General features: G+C 44.3%; 1 long non-coding RNA gene across 1 annotated transcript; it reads right to left on the reverse strand.

The window, feature by feature from the left end:
• Positions 1-6207: 6207 nt before the first annotated feature.
• Positions 6208-7189, reverse strand: LOC135176511 (uncharacterized). The gene is made up of 2 exons (XR_010302685.1): positions 6929-7189; positions 6208-6685 (listed from the first exon to the last, which is right to left on the reverse strand). It is a non-coding gene; the product is annotated as an uncharacterized LOC135176511 (long non-coding RNA).
• Positions 7190-7538: the final 349 nt, after the last annotated feature.

Here is a 7538-nt window from a genome sequence, read left to right on the forward strand (position 1 = left end):
AAATACATCTCTCTTAGTTCTTCCTTAGGTGAGCAATTGCTTAAGCAAATTCTGAAACATAATTGTTGGCAGCCTAAAAACCTAAGGTGAGAGAGTTGAGACTGTCAATGTTCCTGGAAAACATGGGTATCACAGTATGTGACTCAGTTTCCCTTCCTTAAAAGGAAATAAAGGATGAAAGTTTGTTTATTTGTATATCCCTTTGGACAGCATCTCAATGGCCACCATCAGATACTGAGGGCTGCCACTGCACCTGAGACCAACAATGGGAGTGCAAGAGAAGAAACGTCATGTTCCAGACCTTACTTTTATCAAGGATCTCCTGCAGAGTAAGCTGTACAGGTCCTTTTGCAGAAGAGCACATGAGAAACAGACAGCTTAAGAACTTGATGGAGAGGACAGAGCCTAACAGAGGCTCCGTATCTAAAACTGAAATGGGTTCAGCTGGCAAGCTCTCCTACGAGAAGGGCTTTGCTACAATCACACACCCTGGCTGAAGAACTCTACTGTCTGCAATCCAGATGATTTGTAAAAGACAAATAGCTATATAAACAGTGTCTTCCAAGCTGATTGCCTGACTTCTCCTTTAAGGGGTTAACTCCTCATTTTAGAGCTGATCTGGAGTCCCAGATGGAGCCACTGAGCCAAGGACACCAAATCGAGTTTCACAGCAAAAGAGCTCTTAATCAAAGGTATTGCAAGTCTGTCTTTAAGGGCCAAGAAAAGAAGCTGTTTATAAGAAAGATGAAGATGTCCCTGCTCACTGCAAGAGGGTTGGAGTAGATAACCTTCCAACTCAAACTAATGGATGATTCCCAGTATTTCCAGCCTGAGACATGACACTTCAAGAGCAAAAGTCAAGCTGCTTTTTACAAGAGGAGTAGAGACTTGTGCTGGTTCAAGGCTAATTAGAATATTTTAATGAGAGAAATTAGATCATTGGCTGTGAAAAGAAAATAATAATGATGCCTATATTACCCATTCATTCTGCTGAGAAAAGAGCACAAATAAGGATAAGGTCAGTCGGTGGCTGCCTGCTTGCCATAGTAACTTCTCTGCCTGGACCTGCATAATTTGAACCAATCATTCTTCTTCCAACAACTCTTGCCAACCTTTCCCAGCTCATCCTGCACATAAAGGGGATTATGTTGTAGAAATGAATTTGCCATCAGAGTGGGCTGCCCAGGGAGGTGGTGGAGTCACCGTCCCTGGAGGCATTCAAGAAAAGACTGAATGGGGCACTTAGTGCCATGGTCTAGTTGAAAGGACAGAGCTGGGTGCTAGGTTGGACTGGATGATGATTCTATTCTATTCTTTTGTTTGTTTATTTTAAACTAAGTTATTTGGCTATAACACTGTGCCAGGGGAAGTTTAGGCTGGATGTTAGGAGGAAGTTGTTGCCAGAGAGAGTGACTGACATTGGAATGGCTGCCCAGGGAGGTGGTGGAGTCACCATCCCTGGAGGTGTTCAGGAAAAGCCTGGATGAGGGACTTAGTACCATGGTGTAGTTGACTGGATAGGGCTGGGTGCTAGGTTAGACTAGCTGATCTTGGAGGCCTCTTCCAACCTGTTTGATTCTATGATTATGAATTACTAATATTAAATTCAGTATTAATATTAATTTATTATTATTAATATTTAAAATGTGGGAAAATTCCCTAATATTCTTTGGATTCTGGTCAAAAGGAAGTAGTTACACAAAGGGTATTTATAAACACAGAATTAAACAGTTTAAACAATCAGAACTCTGAAAATAGGAACAGGAAAAATTCCAACTATGCTGATGGAGCCTCAGCATTAACTCCAGATGAACTCACAACAAGTTGATCCCTGAGTAAGTTTCCTGTACAAAGACGCTTCCAAAACCCACAATTACAATCCTGGGGTAAAATACTATGTCCAATTCAGGGGTCCTCAAGTCAAGAGAGATGTTGAGATACTGGAATGCGCCCAGAGAAGGGTGACAAAGCTGATGAGGGGCCTGGAGCACAAAGCCTATGAGTAGAGGCTGAGGGAGCTGGGGTTGTTTAGCCTGCAGAAGAGGAGGCTCAGGGCTGACCTCATTGCTGTCTACAACTACCTGAAGGGAGGCTGTAGCCAGATGGGGTTGGTCTCTTCTGCCAGGCAAGCAGCAACAGAACAAGGGGACACAGGCTCAAGTTGTGCTGGAGGAGGCCTAGGCTGGATGTTAGGAAGAAGTTGTTGCCAGAGAGAGTGACTGGCATTGGAATGGGCTGCCCAGGGAGGTGGTGGAGTTGCTGTCCCTGGAAGTGTTCAAGCAAAGCCTGGCTGAGGCACTTAGTGCCATGGTCTGGTTGATTGGACAAGGCTGGGTGCTAGGCTGGACTGGATAATCTTGGAGGTCTCTTCCAACTTGTTTGATTCTGTGATAATACAAAATATTCCAAGCAGAGGAAAGGAGAGAAGAACTGGGTTGCTGCTAATCTGCTGGTGCAAGCTGCAAACACGTGGCTGCCATGATTGCCAGTTAAATAAGCAAGAAATGGGGTGCTTCTGCGGGTGAAGAATCAGCACTGGAAAGGCACAGCTTCTAAATCACCTCCCATTAAACACATGGATTTGGAAATTGAATCTGGCCAATAGGCACTAGCATCATTGTTTGGCCAATGAATTCAAGGCTTTGTGCCTCGCATGACCACACAGGCACGCTGAGGGGCAGCACAAGACACTGGACTTGATGATGCTAAACTGCTTGACCTCAGGGCTTTGCTGGAGCAAATCCCTCCATTGTTTGCTCATCCACTCAACTCCTGGACAATCAACAGGAGGAGGAGAGCAAGGGTTAAACAATCCTGGCAGGATTTATGCCCTACTAGGGCAGATTCTGAGATAATGGAGGGGGTGGAAAGAAGGTTGATTTGAAAGCCCTTCTGGGCAGTTTCTGCTGGTCAGCAGGGTTTTGTATCTGCACTACTTTTAGCTTGTATATTCCTGTATATGGTTAGAATCACAGAATCAGTCAGGGTTGGAAAGGACCACAACAATCATCTAGTTCTAACCCCCCTGCCATGGGCAGGGACACCCTACCCTACATCAGGCTGCCCACAGCCCCATTCAGCCTGGCCTTAAACACCTCCAGCCATGGGGCCTCAACCACCTTCCTTGGCAACCCATTCCAGCCTCTCACCACTCTCATGCTCAACAACTTCCTCCTCACATCCAGTCTGAACCTACCTACCTCCAGTTTTACTCCATTCCCCCCAGTCCTGGCACTCCTTGAGAACCTAAAAAGTCCCTCCCCAGCTTTTTTGTAGGCCCCCCTCAGATACTGGAAGGCCATAGGAAGGTCACCTGGGAGCATCCTCTTCTCCAAGGTTTCAATTAACTTTTTACCTTTAAATGAACTGATTAAAAGAAGTCACAGAATATGTGAAGACAAAAGTAGAGTTGCAACTTCTATCCTCCACAAGTTTTCCTTCACAGCTGAGTTCAGCTGAAGAATCAACAAACTTCACTGCCAGTAGCTAGGCTGTAAATATTGACTCAAATCAATATTTGCTGCATACATCAGTACTGGGCTACATCAGTGCAGCTCCAATGATTTTAATTGTGCAAGATTTATTTGCACCAGGTGATGGTGAAAGTCTATCATGTTTGTTCAGCCAAGTTTAGGCCTCTTGGAAGGTCAACTGATGAAAAGCTTCTCCAGGTTCTCCAACAAAAGGAGTGAAACTGAGACCTCCAGCCTCTCGAAATATAATGTACACAACGTGCTTCAGAAAAGGAACTTAATGGTGTTCCATGAACCCAGAACTGCACCATACTGCTTCAGATTGAACAGAACTGAATTACATGGGAGACATCCACCCTGCAGCCATCAGCAAGCACCGCAGCCTGTGAGCAAACCTCATCTACATACAGGAAGCTAACAAGTGTGCTCAAGATAAAAAGCATTTATACAAAAATGAGGCTATTCTTCTACAACCTATAGAAAAAGAGGTGCACATGGTATCATCCTAACTGCAGCAGAGCAGCTATGCATAGAATCATAGAATCAACCAGATTGGAAGAGACCTCCAAGATCATTCAGTCTAACCTATGGACTCATATTGCATTCACTCTGTGATAAGTATTCCAGAAATCACTGAAATCTAAGCCACGACCTTCTCTAGGGTGTCAAAGTTGCACTTCCAGTATGTTTCTCTCCAAGAAAAAAAAAACAAACAGAGATCTACTGTCCATCAGTACTTCAGCAGTCCTTAAAGAACAAAGAAGCTCTTTGTTCTTTGAAAGAACTTCATCCAAGCTACTGTCCTTTTCACAATTGGAAGCTTCAAACACCTATAACATCTTGTGGTCTTCAGAGTTTTACTATCAACTTTGTGAAGAAACACCTCCCCTCTGCTTTGGCCCAGAGCACTTGTGCTCCATTTGATTCCTGCCAGATTCTGGCCAGGAATAAATATAGAATCAAACAGGTTGGAAGAGACCTCCAAGAGCATCCAGCCCAACCTAGCACCCAGCCCTGTCCAGTCAACTAGACCATGGCACTAAGTACCTCAGCCAGGCTTTTCTTCAATACCTCCAGGCACAGCGACTCCACCACCTCCCTGGGCAGCCCATTCCAATGCCAATCACTCTCTCTGACAAGAACTTCCTCCTAACATCCAGCCTAGACTTCCCCTGGCACAACTGGAGACCCTCTTCCCTTTTTCTGTTGCTGCTTGCCTGGGAGAAGAGACCAACCTGCACCTGGTTACAGCCTCCCTTCAGGTAGTTGTAGACAGCAATGAGGTCTGCCCTGAGCCTCCTCCTCTGCAGGCTGCACACCCCCAGCTCCCTCAGCCTCTTCTCACAGGGCTGTGCTCCAGGCCCCTCACGAGTTTTGTTGCCCTTCTCTGGACATGTTCCACTATCTCAACATCTCTCTTGAATTGAGGAGCCCAGAACTGGACACAGCACTCAAGGTGTGTCCTGACACATGTTGAGCACAGGAGAAGAACAACTTACTTTGTCCTACTGGCCACACTGTTCCTGATCCAAATGAGGATGCCACTGGCTCTCCTGGCCACACTGCTGGCTCATGTTCAGCTACTATCTACCAGTACCCCCAGGTCCCTTTCTTCTTGGCTGCTCTCCAGCCACTCTGTTCCCAGCCTGTCTGTAGCGCAGCTTCACCTCCCAGTTTCCAAGACCTCTTCAAGTGTTACTTTTTTTCAGGTGACAAAGTTCCATTTGTTCATTTTATGGAACTTGCTCAGTACATTTCATCATTCATGGTGCTCTTTTATGAGCTTTTTCCAATTCTATTGTAGCTTTTATGAAGATGGAGCCAGAGCTACATGCAATATTCAAGATCCAAAAGCACCATCATGCAGTGTCATAATGACATTTCCTGGTTTATTATCATTCCTCTTTCTCAAGCCTTGTTTTCTTGAAGACTGTGAAGTACTCAACTGATCTACCTTACCCTCAAACCTTGTTCTTGAGTTCTAATGCTCATCTGAGAGCAGGACTGCAGGATTATTCACACCTCCCTTACATCATGTTGCATTACCTCTATTTCACCTCTCATTTTCATCACTTGGGCACTCAGAAATGAGCGGTTTTGTGCAGCTCTTCACAGTCAGCACTCACCTTAGCTCTGCTGAAAACTTCAGAGCAGTATCACCAGTGAAACCTGATGCGTCCCTGTTTCTTTTTGGATCATTTGGTGACACTACAAACATCAAGTGTCCTACCTCAGGAACTGAAGTACTCTATCTGCAGATGAACCCTCTGTCAGAGCATCCATCATTTATTTCTACACTGTTCCCTTTACAGAATCCATAATGAAAAGTTCTGGAACAGAAACTGTTCTCCAACTCCTCCACAAAGCACAAAACAGAAAGTGAGAGAGTGTCCAGACCTGTTATTACCATGGCTTTCTTTTTACACCTCTATCATCCACTTACTCTGGTCCCTCTGGCAGATTTCCTTTCTCCCTCATCTATGAGAAAAGTGTTCAAGTTTTTACCTCTTCCCCTTGTATTTTATACTTTAGCTAAATAGCTACATGGAATGAATAATCCTGCTCTTAAACACAACCTGCATTTATACTATAATTATAGACAAAGGAAAAACATGTTCAAGCATCACCAGCAGGACTAGTCTGTGGCAGCGACCTGTTTGCTGCTGCGGGAAACACGGTCGAAGCTCTCACAGAGCAGTGTGATCAGAAGCAATGCCACATGGACTCCAGGCCATTCAATGTGAATTGTACCAGAGACATTTATTGATCACTTTGGCTCTCATTATATAGTCTCTGAGCATAGAGCACACATCTACACATTAGCATAATTAGGCAAGAACAACTCAGTCCTTTACATAACCATGCCTTGTTTTTCTCATTAACGAGATGTCCACTTAGCTATCCTTCTCCTCAGATTAGGCAGCCAGCTGTGGAAACCAAGCTCAGCATTCACCTGTTATCCTTTTCACATTCCATTCTCACACTAGTCCTTTAATATGTAAAGATATTAAAACCAAACCCAAGAGAACCTAAAAACAGAACAAACCAAAGCAAAGCAACAATTTCTGAGAGGTTAGCATAGTTAACAAAATATCAAGGGATAAGGATCTTATTTATGAGAGAATATATTTTACATCAAAAAAAGAACAAAGTGTAACCAGCCTGCTGAGAAAATGATAGACAAATATATTAGAGACTATTGTGACTCAAAACTGAAAGAGACAGGGAAAAAAATGACAAAATAAATTATTAGCAAAGCTTTGCTATTTGGTGACTAGAGGCAGAGACAGAGCATCTTACAAGGATACATAAATCATGCAGCAGTAGTAGCATTTATCAGACCAGAAAAAATATTTAATGTCTAAAATGACTATGTAAGGACAGATAAACACTTCACTGTACTACACAATTAAATGTATTGTAGCATAAAAACCACCTTCACTATGACAACTCACGTTTGACGAGCAACAGTATCTTTGCTTGCGCTTGGGTGTCAAGAGCAGCCATGAATGCAATTAAGTCTGCACTTGAAAACTGAATATGGAGAAGGTCATATTAGCAAACTGTCAGACATCCCAGAAAGGCAGGCACTTTTCTACACCTCAAAACATGGAACCACATACATCGATAACAGTGACCTCACAATACCTGTAATGAAGAAACTGATGTGGGATCTGATGCCCAAATCAATCAAACACACCATCCCATCTTGGGTGGTCTCTTGGTGGGGGTTGGTCTCTTCTCCCAGGCAACCAGCAACAGAACAAGGGGACACAGTCTCAAGTTGCGCCAGGGGATGTATAGCTTGGATGTTAGGAGAAAGTTGTTGGCAGAGAGAGTGATTGGCATTGGAATGGGCTGCCCAGAGAGGTGGAGGACTTGCTGTGCCTGGAGGTGTTGAAGCAAAGCCTAGATGAGGCACTTAGTGCCATGGTCCAGTTGATTGGACAGGGCTGAGTGCTAGGTCGGACTGGATGAGCTTGGAGGTCTCTTTCAACCTGGTTGATTCTGTGATTCTATGATCTCCACCCCAGACAAGGGCTCTGACAGCCATGCCCACAGCAG

This window comes from Pogoniulus pusillus, chromosome 6 (assembly GCF_015220805.1).
Source record: "Pogoniulus pusillus isolate bPogPus1 chromosome 6, bPogPus1.pri, whole genome shotgun sequence".
Taxonomy (NCBI): domain Eukaryota; kingdom Metazoa; phylum Chordata; class Aves; order Piciformes; family Lybiidae; genus Pogoniulus; species Pogoniulus pusillus.